The sequence below is a fragment of the Lolium perenne genome, chromosome 7 (genome assembly GCF_019359855.2).
Source record: "Lolium perenne isolate Kyuss_39 chromosome 7, Kyuss_2.0, whole genome shotgun sequence".
Taxonomy (NCBI): Eukaryota; Viridiplantae; Streptophyta; class Magnoliopsida; order Poales; family Poaceae; genus Lolium; species Lolium perenne.
Genome location: NC_067250.2, coordinates 75,433,473 through 75,452,997, shown reverse-complemented (window position 1 = coordinate 75,452,997; position 19,525 = coordinate 75,433,473).

The following is a 19,525-nucleotide window of genomic DNA, read 5'->3' as shown; positions in this document are numbered from 1 at the left end:
CGATAACATGGGGGTCCTGCTTGATCAATACTAAGTTAAATCAATCTACAACAGGTTAGGGTTTTCACCGCATAACTGGAACATCCTACACGTGGTTGAGCCTGGCAGATACGAAAGATAATGGAAAACTAGCCCTAGAAAAGGCCTAAAAACCAACATAGAGTTGATTCCCGGAATAACTCCTCTAGGGTCGGCAGACCGTACCTTACGCACTACTGGATCATTCAACCCGTTTGCAAGGCCTAACCATGCGGATATCAAACTAATCCTTGGAGAACAAGGAACAACCATAACAGATCGAATCTACTAAATAAAGACTAAGCAAGATGCTGCCCTTACACCTAAGATAGGTGCAAGGGCAGCTAGATATCTAGGGGCAGCATAACTAAGCATACATATCAGAAAAGATAGCAATATTAGCCCCAAAACATCCATGATAACAGTATTACTCGCCATCAAAAAGGCTTCAGCACGAGCAATACAAAACAACGAATAAACTGATACTGCCTAGATCGCGAGATGCGATCTAGGCAGCATGGCGCTTACCCGGAAGAAACCCTCGAAACAAGGGGTGGCGATGCGCCTAGATTGTGTTTGTTGTGAACGTGATCGTCCTCCTTTCTCAATAACCCTAGGTACATATTTATAGTCCGTGGACTTTCTATCTTTGGAATAAACCTAACTGCGTACGACTAAACTCTATCTCTTAGTTCTAAACCTAAACGTGATCTACCATAATGTACAGATACACGGGCAATCTAGCCCAAACTCTCGTACAAGGCCGATTCAGAAACATTTACGTGCATATCCTCTAAGCCCATCTCAATCACGGCCCATCTCCTTATTTGGCTAAAAACCGGCGATAACACCTTCTTAGTCACTCCAAAATGTAAATCTTGGGAGGGTTCTTGAAATTTCCATGTTTGAAACCAAAAACCACTTCTCTTCATGCATGCTTGACTTCATAAGACAGAGTTTAGGGTTAGGGGTAGATATATACATGATTTTTTCTGGTTTGAATATGTCTAGACCTTGTTTATCAACTTTAATGCTTACTATATGACATAAGAATGCTATGTGCTTTGGTTTTTCATTCTTTTCATTTTTATGAATTTTTATGACCATTTGGAATCTTGGTCAAATCCTAGGTTTGACAATGAGTAAAACAAGTTTAAAACATGAATATGAAAAATTAAGCATCTATCCTTCTTAAGTCACTCCAAAATGTAACTCTTGGGAGGGTTTTTGTAATTTCCATGTTTGAAACCAAAAACAACTTCTCTTCATGCATGCTTGACTTCGTAAGACAGAGTTTAGGGTTAGGGGTAGCTAGATACATGATTTTTTTTGGTTTGATAATGTCTAGACCTTGTTTATCAACTTAATTGAATGCTTACTATATGACATAAGAATAATATGTGCTCATTTTATTGATTACTTTTTGAATTTTTATCCCCATTTGTTGAATCTTGGTCAAATCCTAGGTTTGACCAAGATTTAAACAAGTTTAAAACATGAATATGAAAAAGTAAGCCTGTATCGATCCTTCTTAGTCACTCCAAAATGAAGCTCGTGGGAGGTTTTTGAAATTTCCATGATTTTTCTAGTTTGAAAATATCTAGACATTGTTTATCAACTTGAATGCTTACTATATGACATACAAAGACTATGTGCTTTGGTTCATGATTTTGTTTTTGAATTTTTATGCCCATTTAAATCTTGGTCAAATCCTAGGTTTGACCATGACTTAAACAAGTTTAAAACACGAATATGAAAAAGTAAGCATGTATCCTTCTTAGTCACTCCAAAATGAAGCTCTTAATTAGTATGGTTTTTGAAATTTCCATGTTTGAAACCAAAACCACTTATCTTCACCATGCATGCTTGACTTCATAAGACAGAGTTTAGGGTTAGGGGTAGATACATGATTTTTCAGGTTTAATATGTCTAGACCTTGTTTATCAACTTAATTGAATGCTTACTATATGACATATATAAGAAGACCTTGGTTTTTCATTTTTCTTGAATTTTTATGCCCATTTGAATCTTGGTCAAATCCTAGGTTTGACCAAGATTTGAACAAGTTTTAAACATGAATATGAAAAGGTAAGCATGTATGCTTCTTAGTCATTCCAAAATGAAGCTCTTGGGAGGGTTTTTGAAATTTCCATGTTTGAAACCAAAAACCACATCTCTTCATGCTTGACTTCATAAGACAGAGTTTAGGGTTAGGGGTAGCCACATACATGATTTTTCTGGTTTGAATATGTCTAGACCTTGTTTATCAACTTAATTCTATGCTTATTATATGACATAAGAAGACTATGTGCATTGGTTTTTCATTTTATTGATTTTTTTGAATTTTATCCCCATTTGTTGAATATTAGTCAAATCCTAGGTTTTACCAAGATTTAAACAAGTTTAAAACATGAATATGAAAAGTAACATGCATCGATCCTTCTTAGTCACTCCAAAATGAAGCTCGCGGGAGGTTTTTGAAATTTCCTTGATTTTTCTGGTTTGAATATGTCTAGAGCTTGTTTATGAACTTGAATGCTTACTATATGACATACACAGACTATGTGCTTTGGTTTTTGATTTTTTTTGAATTTTTATGCTCATTTGAATCTTGGTCAAATCCTAGGTTTGACCATGACTTAAAGAAGTTCAAAACATGAATATGACAAAGTAAGCATGTATCCTTCTTATTCACTCCAAAATGAAGCTCTTGGGAGGGTTTTTGAAATTTCAAGGTTTGAAACCAAAAACCACTTCTCTTCGCCATGCATGCTTGACTTCATCAGACAGAGTTTAGGGTTAGGGGTAGATACATGATTTTTCAGGTTTAATATGTCTAGACCTTGTTTATCAACTTAATTGAATGCTTACTATATGACATAAGAAGACCTTGGTTTTTCATTTTTTTCATTTTTTTTTCAGTTTTTATGCCCATTTGAATCTTGGTCAAATCCTAGGTTTGACCAAGATTTGAACAAGTTTAAAACATGAATATGAAAAAGTAAGCATGTATGCTTCTTAGTCACTCCAAAATGAAGCTCTTGGGAGGGTTTTCGAAATTTCCATGTTTGAAACCAAAAACCACATCTCTTCATGCTTGACTTCATAAGACAGAGTTTAGGGTTAGGGGGAGATACATGATTTTTCTGGTTTGAATATGTCTAGACCTTTTTTATCAACTTAATTGAATGCTTACTATATTACATAAGAAGACTGCTATGTTCCATGGTTTTTCATTTATTTTGAATTTTATGCCCATTTTTATGCCCATTTAAACAAGTTTAAATCATGAATATGAATAATTAGTCACTCCAAAATGTAGCTCTTGGGAGCGTTTTTGAAATTTCCATGTTTGAAACCAGGGCTTTCTTTTCCCCTATATCCAGCCCCACCCACGGACAAGCAAGGGCTCTCTCCCTACCTCGCTCCTAGTCCGTCTCGCTCCCTCTCAGTCCTCCATCCGTAGCCGACATCCACCGCGCCGGAGCTAGCTCAGCGACGCCGTCAACCACACTTCGTCCGCTTCGTCGGATCTGCTTCCCCGACTCACTGGTTCATCGTACCGGCCGGCGAGATCGGTACACAAAGCGCCACCATGATCCACCGAACCAAACCGAACGGCCAACGCGCCACCTCCCCAGTCGGCCAAGGTTGAACACTTTGTCCGGCAGCTTTTGTTATGTATTTGATTTCCGAGACTAGTTTATTGCTTGCTTCCACTGCTTGTTATTAGCATCTGTTTTTTTGTAATGCCTGCTAGATATTCCACTCGAGAATGCCTACGAAGAATCTCGGAGGCAAAATATCTTGCAGAATAAGATAATTGCAGCCTCGATCGGCATACTGTGGAATGGGACAAAATCACCGCACCCCAAGTCGTTGCCGAGATTTTTCACCCGTGTGATGTGCCGCCAAAAGGACGATCCCGTGGGGCTGCTGCTGAAGAAGGTATTTAGCCGCACTGCTCAAATTTCATATGTGTTGTTTGCTGATTGATTTGATGAACTTTGATTTGCAGCAGCTAGCCACTGCTCATGTTCCTAACAAAGACAGTGAGCGCGCCAGTGATGCAGACATTGGTAGAAAGGAGGCGGGATTTGGTCCTATTGTTCTAGCAAGCAATCATTTGAGGGGCCACCTAGGATCAGCACATCTGGATCCTCCTGAGCTCAACATTAAGGAGGTAATTTTATAATAGTGTTTTAAACATGACATAATCTAATGTACTGAAAGAGATCAAACTGTCAACAGGAGTGGAGTGGTATAGATGGTAGAGATATAGACGTAGATTTCAGATTTCCTAATTTTTTCTTCAGAATAGGGTCGCCCCGGCCTCTGCATCCAAATGATGCACCCACCCTTTTATTGCAATGTTTTAGACACCATTTAAGGTTTAGAAACTCATGGGTTGCTCAAAGTGGTGACATGAATCAACCAACATATTTCCTTTTAATCTGCTGATTGATTTAATGCATGGCAAATCGCAGAAGCAAGTGACTGCTCATGTCCCTGCCAAGCAGCATTGTAGCACAGATGTCCAGAGTTCCAGTGATGCAAACGTTTGTAGGAACAAAACAGAAGGATGTGGCACTGGGGAAGCTAAGATTAGGCGTCTTCAAAAGGACTTGGATGTGGCCACTTGGCGGAACAAAGAAATGAACCGAGGATGGAAGTCTACAATTCAAGATGGCCTACATGTTGTTGCTGATCTGCAGAAGCTAGTGGCTGGCAACTTGGTTACCGCTTTGGCTGATGCAGATGTCCATGAGATCAACTGGACGATCTTGGAACAGGTGAAAGCACGAGCAGAAACTCTGCACTCATCTTTGCAGGTAGATGATTTTCAAAGGGTGATGCAAGAGCCGCTATATGAATAGATTGTTGTTTCAGTTGATGATGTCCCTGGTTCTTTTGTTTACTTATGTGCTGGTAGTACTTAGGGGAACTAGCTTGTACAAGTAATTTTTTCCGATAAAGTTGTACAAGTAAATGGCACATGCTTCGCATGTTTGACCAATTAAGTTAAAAAGCTTCACAAAATCCTGCTATCATGTAGGCGGGCTTGCATTCGCTTTCAACCCAAGTGACTGTTGACTGCAATCTGTAATATGTACCCCTCTGTTGCAGTTAATGGTATCCAAGCCCTTGGGCCCCCCTCCTTTGTTAAAAAAAGATCGAATTCTTATTGCATCGAAGTTGTTTCACTAAAAAAAGAGCTCTCGCGTGCAAGGCACGTGCAATTTACTAGTATATACTACTAGTAGAGATGGTACACCTAGACATTAGAGATTTGTTTGTTTTAAAGATATTTTTAATTGTGTACAAGATGGAAAATATAACTTTAGCAAATTCCTAGTATTTTTCATGGTCGATGTAAAAAAAGTATTTTTCATGGTTGATGTAAAAAAACAAGTTTTTTTCATGGTCGATGTAAAAAAAAAGAAAACATGTCTCATAAAAAGCCTTATGGTTAGCACAATTTTTTTACGGAGTAACTCTTTTTTACATAGCCCAAATTATTATTCGATTTTCCATTGAAATATTTTATGTGTATATAGCAAGCGAAGAAGTACACATGCATTTTTTGTTTTATTCTTTTTTGACATTTCAAAATGTATAGAAGATGAATTTCAAAATAAAGAGATCATATGTACCCAAGAACCAACAAGCATATCCCCTTGAACCCGAACCTACTCAGGGCCCTTTTGTTGTGGCTTTTTTTTGGCTTTTTGGATTTTGGAAGCCAAAAGAAAAGATCCTTTTGTTTTTGGCTTCCAAAATCCAAAAGCCAAAAAAGCACCTATTTAAGTGCTTTTTTTTGGCTTTTGCCAAAGCCAAAAAGCCAAAAAAAAGCCACAACAAAAGGGCCCTCAGCTTCAGACCTGGGATTTCGTCGGCTAGGGTTCCACAGTTTTCCACCAACCAGTAATAATTTCAACTCTGCCCCAAAATTCCCGCCGAAATCCCCCCCGCTTCCAAAATTCAAAGCGATGTGAAATAAGTACAGTGCCGATCTTATCCCCCCGGACCGCTCAATTTAGACCTATCACCGGCGGCGCCGAACCCCGCATCTCTCTCTCTCATGCTTCCACCCTGCATGACCCACCGGATCATCTCACACGCCGGCGCCGGCGCCGGCCCACTGTCCCACTCCCACACCAGCACTAGTACCTTCTCATCGGCCACCGTAGTGACCGACGACGTTCCACCGTCTCCCTTGCTTTTTAGCAAGCCGGAGTAGCTTCCACCTCCCCCCACCCCCACCGACGACTACTGTACCATACGAGCTCCTCCGTAGCCGACTTCCACCGCCGCCTTGTCAGCAACATTCACCATCGCCGGGTTCTCGTATCTTAATCCCCGACTCCTTTCGTCCACCGGACTGGAGAGATGGGTACACAAAGCGCCTCCATGGTCCACGGCAGGAAACCAAAGCGTACACGCGCCCACTCCCAAGAAGGTTGATATGGCCGCTTTCGTTATGCAGGTGATTTCGAAAAGTATTTTTTTGCTTACTTGCACCGCCATCTCATTAGCATTTTTTTGTAATGCATGCTAGATATTATTGCACTACAGAATGAATTAAAAGAGGAACGGAGACGGAAGATATGTAGCAGATATGCAAGCCGTGTGGGCACAAACATCTGTAACGCTATTGCCTCTAGTGCAAACCTGAACAAAATGGGAGAAGAACCCTTTCCCCTCCCCAAAGATAAAGAACAATGTTATGATTCACAATTTGATCCTGCTGAGCCTCTTGGAGAGCTGACTCAGGAAGATGCCTTGCCTGACCATTCTCCTCAACCCCACCAGGTGATATCTGTTTTTTTACTTTGAAATATCTGTTGCAACTTCCATGTGTTGTATACTTGTATCCTGAATCCCACCAAACATGTTCACATGCCACCTCTAGGTCTCCTTAACGCATCATATATGTGTTTCAGCATGCACGTCATCCTTTACTGTTCTTCATTCTATTCCATTTGCATATCATCATATATGGCACCTCTGTAGACTGAAATATCGTTTATGTGTGCTAGGAATCTGCAGCTTCAAGTAAGAATTTTGCAGGAACCACCAATGAGAGGAAGACCATTCAACAGCCTGAATCGGTGATAGAACAGCTGCAACCAAAAAAGAAATCTGCTTCTGCTACTAGACAGTCTCAGCGATTCATGGCACTAGTTGAAGGAAATAACGCAAATGCTAAGAGTATTGAAATAAAAAAACGTGGTGAACACCCCAAGCGGTTGAATTAGCCACCTGTTACCAATCCAGTCAACCAGCGACAATCGGCAGCAGAACCAGTTTCCACAGCAACTTCTCAGCCACAATTGGCAGCAGAACCAGTTTCCACAGCAACTTCTCAGCCACAATTGGCAGCAGAACCAGTTTCCACAGCAATTTCTCAGCCACAATTGGCAGCAGAACCAGTTTCCACAGCAACTTCTCAACCACAATTGGCAGCAGAACCAGTTTCCATGGCAACTTCTCAGCCACAATTGGGATCAGCAGTAGCTGTGGTATGAAATACTGCCCAAGGACACACTCGTACTACCCCAAATTTGACACAACCACAACTGGCCAAACACTGCTAGCACAACATCAACAAACTGTTGATGATCTCCGACTGACCCATATTAGTCCTGCCATAGACAACTCCCCTGAGGATGAGCCCCACACTGAAGAAGGTACATTTTCCAATGCTTATAGTTTCATTCTCCGTTATAAAGTTATACTTTATAGATAAATACATATATATCTCTACCTTGATAGCTTGATGTAATGCTTAACTTTGTAGTTGCACCACGATCAAGAAAAACGAGGGGCCCAACAGTAGGGAAAATGTTCGTAGCTAAGCTTGCTGGGATGGAATCAAGATTTCGCCTTTCATCTATCGTAGGTGGCAGAAGGCCACTGGACCCAGAAGAATCTTGTAAATTAGCATCGGATGTAGGAATTTTCGTCAGGAATGAAATTCCTATCTTCCCAACATGGAAAGAGCACGTAGACACCTCTGCGCATTTTGAAAATTTAGTGCACAGGTTACACGTAAGTCATCTTTCTCTTGGTAATGTTACTCATACTAGTATACCACATTGGCAAGGTTTGAGTTCGATGATGACCAAGAGGAAGTAAAGCATGTTCTCAATAGTCTATTCTCAGACTGTCTGCGCCAGTATCGCAGCAGGCTAAAGAAGAAATACTTCACTGGAAAGATTACTGGGAGTGTTCCAACTAGATCTCCTCTTAAGCAAATGACTGACAAACAGTGGGGAGATCTTGTGAAGCACTGGTCTGATCCAAAGAATATGGTATGATTTGTAAGACTGAGACCTGATCACATCTTGGATTCTTATTTATAGCAGTGTCTCACTAGTCTCCTTTTTGTAGAATTTGGCTAAACAGAATCAGATAAACGGCGGTAAACTACTTTTACCTAGCCGTACGGGATCTCGTAACCTTATAGTGCACATTCGGCAAAAAGTAAGGACATGTTGTTTTATACCGCTATTTAGAAATATTTTAGTAAAAGATCATGCAGAGTATATACAACAGTGTGCAGCATATATTATGATTCTCCATTTCAACCGCGTTATTTGATTTATAAATGGTAGTACTAAAATGCAGATGTTACATAATGCAAGTAAAAGGGAACCAAACAAAGAGATGACTCTACCAGAGATTTTTGAAGCATGCCAGAAGAACAAACTTGAAGTGATTGGAGAAGTCGCACAGAGTGTTCTTGTAAGTCTTCTCTAAGATTGAAATTTTGTGACGACTCACATCCCAACTTGTAGGAGTATTAAAGTACATGTCAATATGATATTATAGATGTTTATTAAAATTCATGTGATGTGAATCAGACATGCCAAACTGTAGGAATAAAAGTAGGTCATACACATGATAAATCTACTATCAGCAAGTTTCTCTGTAGTAACTATCATGTTTACACATGTGTACGAACTGAATTTTTTGCAGGAAGATATGAAATTAGAGATGGCAAAACCCGGTAAAAACGGTCTGGAAAAAAACCGATGAAGAATGTGTGAAGGCATTTTCCATGGCAATAAAAAAGAAAGGCATTGCCAAAAACACTTTCTTACGGAATGCTGGACTGGTGAAGTGCAAGTCCATGTCCAAGTCAAAGTATTTGCATGCTCAAGTTCTAGAGGAGCAACTCCAAGTAGAACGAGCTGCATCAGCTGCGCTAAGACTAGAAGTCGACAATTTTAGAACGATAGCAGCACAGAAGGAGGCCCTACTGGAGCAGGTTAGGAATGCTAGTAAGTAGTAAGAAGAGTATCTGCTAGATAATTGGAGATGAACGGGGACAGTGACAGGTCAGTATCTTGGTCTTGTAAAATGGTTCCTTAGTCTGAGCATACTTCGTAGGTGCATTTATCTGCAATTGCAATGATCTTGGTGGTCGTTTCCTTGTTGTGATGTGGATTTTTTTTGAACCGGAACCCTGCTGATTGTTAATATTATAAGTGGATTACCTTGCCCTTTCCATCAGTTCTGACTTGTGGTTCCGTTGGCTTGTGGATGAAGCTTTGACATGGTATCAGAGCCCATAGTCTCAAGTTCGAGTCATCGCTTTCGCAAACCTTCTCTTCTCTTCTCCCGGTCTAGCCCTTTCTGTCAGTTTGGACTTTTTGTTGCGTTGGCTATGTTGAGATGTATAAAGTGGACTGCCTAGCCCTTTCCATCAGTTCAGACTTTTGGTCGCGTTGGCTAATGCATTAAAGCTTGACACTGATGATATTCTGTGATCCATTGATTTCCAGCTTTCTACATAGAGCCCAGGTCTAGAAGCTTGTCAACTGGTCTGGTTCATTAATCGCTGTATTGAGTGCAATGAACGGAACAGTGGCTTCTCCTTTGTGTTGTGCTGCAACTCAACAGCTGTTCCTGCTTCTGTAGAGGCGAGTTGTGAACACAGATACTTAAGTATGCTACCAAATTTCGACTCCATATAATCAATAGCTTAACAACCGTCTAATTCAAAATCTCAACACTGTAGCATGTACCTCCTGCCTATCAAATACAATTATTTCACACACTGAAATATTTTGTACGTGTTTTGAATTGGAGAACATGGGAACCGACTTTGGTTCTGATTATGACTTGATGTGACCCTAGGCCCTGGATTCCTGAGCAGAACGTATGTGTTAAAACAAAGAGATTACAAAGTGCTAATTCCCTTTTTTGTAAGTCCTGGTGGCATTGACACTCCTTTCTTACTTGCTAATTTATTTTTTGGTGTTTATATATAATAGAGAATTACCAGCTTATTGTCGAACCCGTTAGATTTTGGGCAATGATTGTTAAGTGGTTGCTTCCTAATTAAAGTTTATGATGTCATGTAGATGGATTTGTGAAAGATGCAGCGGGTCGTTCTTCAGATCATCTACATGGGATTCCCATCTACATGTATGTTCATGGTTTCATGGAGTACTTCAGCTCATAGGAGCCACATACGATCCTGCAATATTTGCATTTTTTGACCTTGCACGATATGCATTCAATGTATCACCAAGGCGCGTCCGTGAAACATCTTCGTCAGACTCGTTTTGGCGCGCACAGTTCCCGAACGAATCAAATGAATTTTGACCTTCTCTTAAAAAAGGGAACTTTGACCGTTGGATCAAGCGTTGGAGAACTGATGTGCCAACGGCCAATAATTGCTTGTGCATCATGGTGATGGCTTATCTGATTTCAAAAACTGAGATTTTTTTATATATAGTGGATAGGTGGACAGATATAGATATAGATGGACAGATACAGATATAGCTTCGACTGTAGCCACACTCAAACTCAAAATCAGTTGAGCTGCAAAACCACTAGCCAATTAACTCCGAAATATTTCAGAGGTATTTTTGAATTGCAGTTCGGAGGACATGGGAGTAACTGATTTTGTTTGTGATAATGGCTTGATATGACCGCTGGGAATAAATGCCTGAGCAGAGCTACTTCGCATGGTCTACCATTTTTATATTAGACTAGTCATAGTGGTAAGTACTACCTCCGTCCCAAGGAATAAGGCCCACGCGTATTCCAAGACGAACTTTGACAATAAAAATTGAGCAACACAATCTTGATTATATTATACTCTGTATGTAATTAGTATCATTGGATTCGTATTGAAAAGCACTTTCTAATGATGCTAATTTTCAACGTGATGATGACTTGATGTGACACTTGGCCGTACTAGTACGGTCACATATTTTTGTATTACTTGGACTGTAGCCAAATTCGAAATCTCATTCCAGCGGCAAAACTTCCCGCCCGAAAAATACAAATATTTCACATGCTTCTAACTTCCCATTCTACCCTCGTAAAGATGACAACAATGTCCATGTATAAGTCGGTTGGTGGGGGTCTACCCGTCATTTTTTTCGATCACCACCTCCCTAGCCCCGGAAACTAACCGAAAAAATTTCATTTCCCTCAGTCTCTCTCTCCTCTGAGACCACACCCACCGGGACTTCCCAAGTCCCTCTCTCTCCCACCTCCACGACCACCGCACCGGAACATCCCCGCCGGACTTCCCTGGCCTACCCGAGGCCTCGCGATCCTCGTCATCCGGCTGCCTGCCGGAGCCGCTTCATCGACGCCGTCATCAACCGGACCGGATCATCCCCGCCGAACCTCCAAACCATATGCTCATCCAGCAGTCTACCGCAGTCGCTTCAGCTGCGGTATCGCCAACCCCACCAGAGCCGCTTCGCCGGATCCGTCGTCCACCGCATCGGATCTTGCTCACCGACACCGATGTGCATGAACCGGATCTGCTTCACCGGCGCCGTGCATGATCTAAACTCTTCTACTGTCGCTTTTCTATTGCTTGCCTGCAAGTTCTTGTTTAATCTTGGGGGAACCTGTTTGTGCTAACGACGCGCCGTTACGTTTTTTTGCAGATGAGATGAGTAACCATGAATTGTAATGGCCGTCACTCCAACCCCAAGTAGCACATGTAGCGTACTTCATCACCGGATCTATCAACCCCAGGAAGATCTGCTGTGACTCCCACAGAGTGCTTCTCCTAATGTAAGTCCCTTGTTTTAGCGCCATGTTCTGGGTTCAGATGCTTGTTTGTCTGAAGCTCTTTTAGTTCATTCCTAGATATGACCGTAACACCTTGCTATTTTCTAGTTCATTGCTAACTTTAAGCGGTTGAACATTTTGGTTTGCATTCCCTGCTCTGTAGATGTAGCCATCATAACTTCTATCTTCCTCAGTCGTCGTTACAAAAATTATAGGCTGCTACTATTTTGTTCATGCCAATCTTGTTCTCCCTGAACATGTTGGTTTGCATTCCCTGTACTACAGGTGATGCCATTGTTATTTCTATCCACTTCATCGTAAGCTAACAAAGTAACTGCCTGCTATTAGTTCCTGCATGCTATCGCTCTGCCATCCTGCAGTACAAATTTATTTGAACTCGTCACATCAGCTACTTCCATCATAATTTTGTCTGCCATCTGATTCTACAAGTTGGTGTGCATTCCCTCTTCTACAAGTTCACAAGTGATCCCACTATATTCCGTTTCTGGTCCATCCTAAGCCGTAGCATTAACTATCCTATATGTGTTGCCCATTACAACTTTATATCCCGAAACAAATTGATTTGTTTCCCTTATCTACAAGTTTATGAGTGATGCCATTATAACTCCTATCTGTTTTATTCCTAGCTATTATAGTAACATCCTGCTATTATTTAGTTCATGGCCAATTTTAAGTAATTGCACATGTTGGTTCGCATTCCCTGCTCTATAGCTTTTGGAATCGTAACTTCTATATTTAGTTTACATTCCCTGCTCTGTAGATCTAACCATCATAACTTTATCTTGCTCAGTCGTTGTTACAAAAATTATGGCCTGCTACTATGTTGTTTGTGCCAATTTTTTACTCCATGAACATGTTGGCTTGCATTCCCTGTACTACAGGTGATGCCATTGTTTTGTATCTAGTTCATTGTAAGCTAACAAAGTAAGGACTTAGTTTGGCATGCTATCACTCTGCTATCTAGCCTGTAGTACAAATAAACTTGTCATACTACTAGATAATAATTTTGCGTGCCATCTTGTTCTTCAAAAGCTGCATTATTGACTTGTTTCTCTGACTTGGCATGACGCTCACATATGGAATGTTGAACATATTGGTTTGCATTCCCTCTTATACAAGTTCACAGGTGATCCCACTATATTCTTTATCTGGTCCATCCTAAGCTCCAGCATTAACTATCCTCTATGTGTTGCTCATTACAAGTTTATATCCCGAAACATCTTGATTTGCATCCCCTTCACTATAAGTTCAGGAGTATTATTTAGTGCACGGCCAAAATGAAGTAATTGCACTTGGCACATGTTGGTTCACATTCCCTCCTCTTTAGCTTTTTCCATCGTAACTTCTATTTTTGGTTTACATTCCCTGCTCTGTAGATGTAGCCATCATAACTTCATCTTGCTCAGTCGTTGTTACAAAATTTATAGCCTGCTACTATGTTGTTCATGCCAATCTTGTACTCCCTGAACATGTTGGTTTGCATGGGACTCGACAGTAGTAAGTCTGTTGTTTCATTCTAACATGCTCTGTTATATTGGCTATTGGTATGCGGCATGCACTCTTTGTTTGCTTATTGTGCACATTACAATGATCTTGTTATAACGACGAAATGATGAGTTCCAAATTCTTTGGCAAACAATATTGTAGTGTCTTTGCCTTTCCATTGTTGTTGTCTTAACTTGTAATGTCTTTGTTTCAGATATAGGTGCTGCATGGACAACTTAAAAGATTGCTGGATCGCTTCATTGTATTGCTAGGTTTAATTACCATTCAATTTCTCTAGGTTCTGTAATATTTTTTCAAAGCCTTGCAGCTGATGTAATATTTAGTTAGTTTTTATAGTTCTTTCGCGCATTTTTTCTTTGGTGCTTGTGGTAAGTGAGGCTATCCGACAGAAATCATGTGCTGCGTAAATATTCTCAGTAAATCACAAATTCCCATCACTTAAACGGCCCAATTAAGCGAAATGACATATGTGCCGGCCCGCAAAATCCTAAAGCGCCTATTATGCCGCCATATAAACACTAACTAAACGACTGGCCCACGTACTTATTGGGCCAGCCCACTTGCTTTAAGGTGGACCCCACCCACTACTGGGCCAGCCCAGTAACAGAAAAGTGGGCCCCACAAGCTTATTGGGCCGGCCCGCTAACTCGTCGGGCCAGCCCACCTGATTTACCGTGGACCCCACATACTAATTGAGCCGGCCCACTAACTTGTTGGGCCAGCCCAAGAGCTTTATTGGTGGACCCCACACACTAAATGGGCCGGCCCTTTAACAGGATAGTGGGACCCACCTGACTTTTTGGCCCGACCCACCATTTTGTTGGGCCGGCCCACTTGCTATATGGTGGACCCCACATACTAAATGGGTCGGCCCATTAACAGGAAAGTGGGACCCACCTGTGTTTTTGGCCCAGCCCACTATATTGTTGGCCCGGCCCACTTGCTATACGGTGGACCCCACATACTAAATGGGCCGGCCCTTTAACAGGAAAGTGGGACCCACCTATGTTTTTGGCCCGGCCCACTTTCTTGTTGGGCCGGCCCACTTGCTATATGGTGGACCCCACATACTAAATGGGTCGGCCCTTTAAAAGGAAAGTGGGACCCACCTGTGTTTTTGGCCCAGCCCACTATCTTCTTGGGCTGGCCCACTTGGTATATGGTGGACCCCACATACTAAATGGGCCGGCCCATTAACAGGAAAGTGGGACCCACCTGTGTTTTTGGCCCGGCCCACTGGCTTGTTGGGCCAGCCCATTTGATCTATTGTGGACCCCACGTACTAAATGGGCCGGCCCGATAGCAGGAAAGTGGGACCCACATGCTAATTGGGCTGGCCCAATAACTTCTTGGGCCGGCCCACTTGCTTTAAGGTGGACCCCACTTTGTAAATGGGCCGGCCCGATAACAGGAAAGTGGGTCCCACATGTCTTGTGGGCCGGCCCTTTTGCCTGTTGACCGGTCAAACGAGTGCATTCGGCCCGGCCCACATGCTTAGTGGGCCGGCCCATTAAAGTTTTGACCAGTCAACCTAAGAGGTTAGGCCCGGCCCACGTAACTAATGGACCAACCCAGCTATATAGTTGACCGGTCAAACTAAGTCAGCTGGCCCGGCCCGCAAACTTAATGGGCCGGCCCGCTTAAGACGTGGCAGGCCTCGTGTGGGCCTACCATCTACCACGGGGTTTATCCGGTTAACGCCGTTAATCGCGCGATTAACGGCGTACGCACGTGTCGGTTGCATGACGTCAGCAGTCAACGGGCTCCCGGAAACACTTCTGCAACGGTCCGATTTTCCGTGGCGGAAGGGCGCCCAAGCGCGACGGACCGAAAAAAACGTGGTAGGACTTTGCCTGACGCAGTTTCGACAACAGAACCCATATCGTCGGGTTAGGCCCATAGGCGGCGAAAAATACCCCTTAGCGGACGATTTTGGGACGTTGTCTATCAGAACTTTTCTTGTAGTGCCAGGCTCGCTTGCGCCGCCCCGGAGTGTATAGGTGACCAAACATTCTAATCATCGGCACTAAAATGGAAGAAAGAGCCAAGTGGTATCTACTAGATAGCATATGCCTCATACTTTGTTGGTCGAAACAAATATTAACATTCAGGGATGGCGTAAGCGAAACCAAGTAGGATGCACAACAAATTGATATTTGCGCCATCACACCAGGTTCACTCACGCCACCCCAGAGAGTAGTGATCGACCAAACATTCTAATCATCGGCAAGTACAAAAACACCACCAAACCAGCAACCATGGTGACATAAGTCAAGATGCTCAAACACACATAGCATGGAGCAGATGCTCCAAAGGGATTATTCATCACTTGGTATAAACCAAGGGATTATTCATCACTTGGTATTTTAAAAACCACCAGAAACTGTCAATTTGAGAGAAATAACATTGGGGTAATGTTAAAATGTTTGTCTCCATATTTGGGATACATTTTTAATATTGGAGTCTAGCTAATGGAAATCAAGAACTAGTCTTTATCTCCAAATGGTGATTAGAGAGAATTTATTCATCTTAAGCAACATTAGGGACAAATGGGACCATGCAAGGGACTTGGGTCATTTGGATCATAAGGCATCAATTAAGGAGGCAACCAAAAGGGAAACATTTGATGATCCATTATCATAGGCAACAAAGCAACAATCTTTTTTCCCCTCTAATATAGCTAGAGTCCTTAAAAGAAATTCTACTTAAAATAAAGTAGCTCTCTGTTGGTATTGATTACCAACAGGAACTCAAGCCACTACTTGATCTTACTAATTTAACATCTGACTAATTAAGCATAAGCTTATTTAGTTAATGTTAGCCACTGAGAGATTAACAAAAGACAAACAGATAATTTAACCATATAGTTAAATAGGAGAGGCCCGGAATAATAGTACACCCATAAGGTAAAGCCACATGTGCATGACACTTTGAGCTACCAAGAATAAAGGCCAACAGTGGATAAACATCAGCTCAACCATGTCTTGCACTAGAGGAAAAGTAACCAACATTGAAACTTGAACAGTCACCAGATATTCATGGGTACTTAGGATCAGTAGGGAATTGATAAAGCAGTGAGGAGCAAGCATACCATCAGAAATTGTCCATTTGAGAGAAATAACATTGGGGTAATGTTAAAAAAATTGTCTCCATATTTGGGAGACATTTTTAATATTGGAGTCTAGCTAATGGAAATCAAGAACTAGTCTTGATCTCCAAATGGTGATTAGAGGGAATTTATTCATCTTAAGCAACATTAGGGACAAATGGGATCATGCAAGGGACTTGGATCATTTGCATCATAAGACATCAATTAAGGAGGCAACCAGGGACAAAGGGAAACATTTGATGATCCATTATCATAGGCAACAAAGCAGCAATCTTTTTTCCCTCTAATCTAGCTAGAGTCCTTAAAAGAAATTCTACTTAAAATGAAGTAGCTCTCTGTTGGTATTGATTACCAACAGGAACTCAAGTCACTACTTGATCTTACTAATTCAAAGCAGGACCAGTGCAATACCAGTGCTGATGTTGCCATCATCTCTGCCCCCAAGAACTCTCTCATGTTCTCTCTCACATGCCATGCCAGCTACTTTCTCCAAACTTACAACAACACAAACACAAGCATCTTCAATCAGCAGTAACCACTTGTGCTAATACTGGCAAACAACTAGTAGTACTATTTTTGCAGTCTGTAGAATCTTAGAGCAAGCTAGGACTATAAATTGCTGCCAATGCAATACAAGAGGCTCATCATCCACATGATTCATCATCACAGGCAGAGCATAGAAATAATATATAGCTAACAACAGAGTAAAACAGAAAGAATGTTGGACTGTTTTTATTCATGATGAGCACAACAGCAGCACAACAGCATCCAGATCGAGCACAACATCATCCTCTCTGTAACTTTGTCCAGAGCAGCACCAACATCCAGAGCACAACAACATCCAGATCGAGCACAACAGCAGCCAGAGCACAACAGCAGCACATCCAGAGCAGGGGTAGAGGAAGAGGGAGGGGAGGGGAGAGGTGGAGCTCACCGATGACAGGGGTGGAGGAGGAGGTTGACGACGACGGCAGGGGTGGAGGAGGAGGACGCGGCGGCTCCTACTCCTTGACGCAGCGCCGGCCCTCCTCCTTGATGCGGCGGCCCCTCCTCCTCCACGCTGCAGCGGCTTGTGCTGCTGGTGGTGGGGATAGGTGGAGTGTGGCGGCATGCGGCCCTCACGGAGGAAGGCGGCAGCGACGGCGACAGCAGCGCTCACAATGGAAGGCGGTGGCGCACTGCGGTAGCGAGAGGAAGAGGGGTGGAGGAGGAAGGCGTACGGGCGAGGGAGGGGGTACGGCATGATATAAAAGGCGCTATTTCTGTGGCGCACCAGCACAAGTGCGCCAAAGAATCAATTATTTCTGTGGCGCACCAGAACCAGTGCGCCATAGAAACACTTATTTCTGTGGCGCACACAGTCCTATGCGCCACAGAAATAACGACACCAATTATTGGTGGTGGCAGGATGTGGGACCCACCTTATTTCTGTGGCGCATGGTCTAGTAGTGCGCCACAAAAATAAGCTATTTTTGTGGCGCACCATGTCTGGTGCGCCACAAAAAAACTTTCTGTGGCGCATAGTTGACTAGTGCGCCACAAAACTAAGATCTCACCTATAAGACTTTTCCTACTAGTGGATGGAGGAGCATGGAAGCCGGCGATGGTGTCGCTGGTGGAGGATTGGAGTGGCCATCCCGGGATGGTTGCCGACGTGGGGGTCCAACCTGAATAAAGACGGCGGTCCTAGGGCCTCTCTGGCGTGAAGAGGAAGATCTACCGGAGGCCTGGACTCGTGATATGGCCGGTGTGTTGAGTTCCGGAAGGCTCCGCCGGCGAATGTAACAGTGTTTTTTTTCTGGAGTTTGCTTGATCGGTGGTATTCCATCGTGCGCACTCATGCTTTTATTCCGACCGATTGGTTCTGGAGGGAGCGGTGATACTGCAAAGGGGATTATTTTCCATCAGAAGACAATGAAGCAGAAGATCAAGAGGCATCAGATGAGCATGTTGATGATCTTGGTCGGGCCATTATTGATGCAAAGAGAGACTGTGAACCTGAAAAGGAAAGGTTTCACTTCGACCACATGTTAAAGGATCACAACAAATTATTGTACCCAACTTGCGAAGATGGCTAGAAAAAGCTAGGTAGCACACTGGAATTGTTGCAATGGAAGGCATAGAACAGTGCAACGGAAGGCATAGCTTCCAAGGGGTAGCAAATTGCCCGCCAGTACGTACAAAGTGAAGAAGGTTGTCTTCCCTCTAGGATTAGACGTCCAGAAGATACATGCATTCATTAATGACTTCATCCTCTACCACGGTGAGTACGAGAATTTAGATGCATGTCTGGTGTGCACTGCATTGCGGTATAAGATCAGACAAGATGACCAGGGTGATGTTGAGGGCGAGCGCCCTGCCAAGGTTATGTGGTATGTTCCTATAATACCACGGCTAAAACGTTTGTTCAGAAATAAAGAGCACGTCAGGTTATTGCGAAGGCACAAACAAGACCGTAAGAAAGACGCGATGTGAGGCACCCTGTTGATGGGTCGCAGTGGAGAAAAATCGATTAAAAGTTCCCGTACTTTGCAATGGACGCAAGGAACTTAAGGTTTGATCTAATTACAGATGGCATGAATCTTTTTGGAGAGTAGAGCTACAGTCATAGCACATGGCATGTGATTATATGTATCTATAACCTTCCTCCTTGGTTGTGCATGAAGCGGAAGTTTATTATGATGTCAGTGCTCATCAAAGGCCCGAAGCAACCCGGCAACGACATTGATGTGTACCTGAAGGCGTACGTGTGTGGGACGAGCACAAATAGGAGGAATTTGACCTACGAGCGCTGCTTTTCGTAACCATCAATGATTGGCC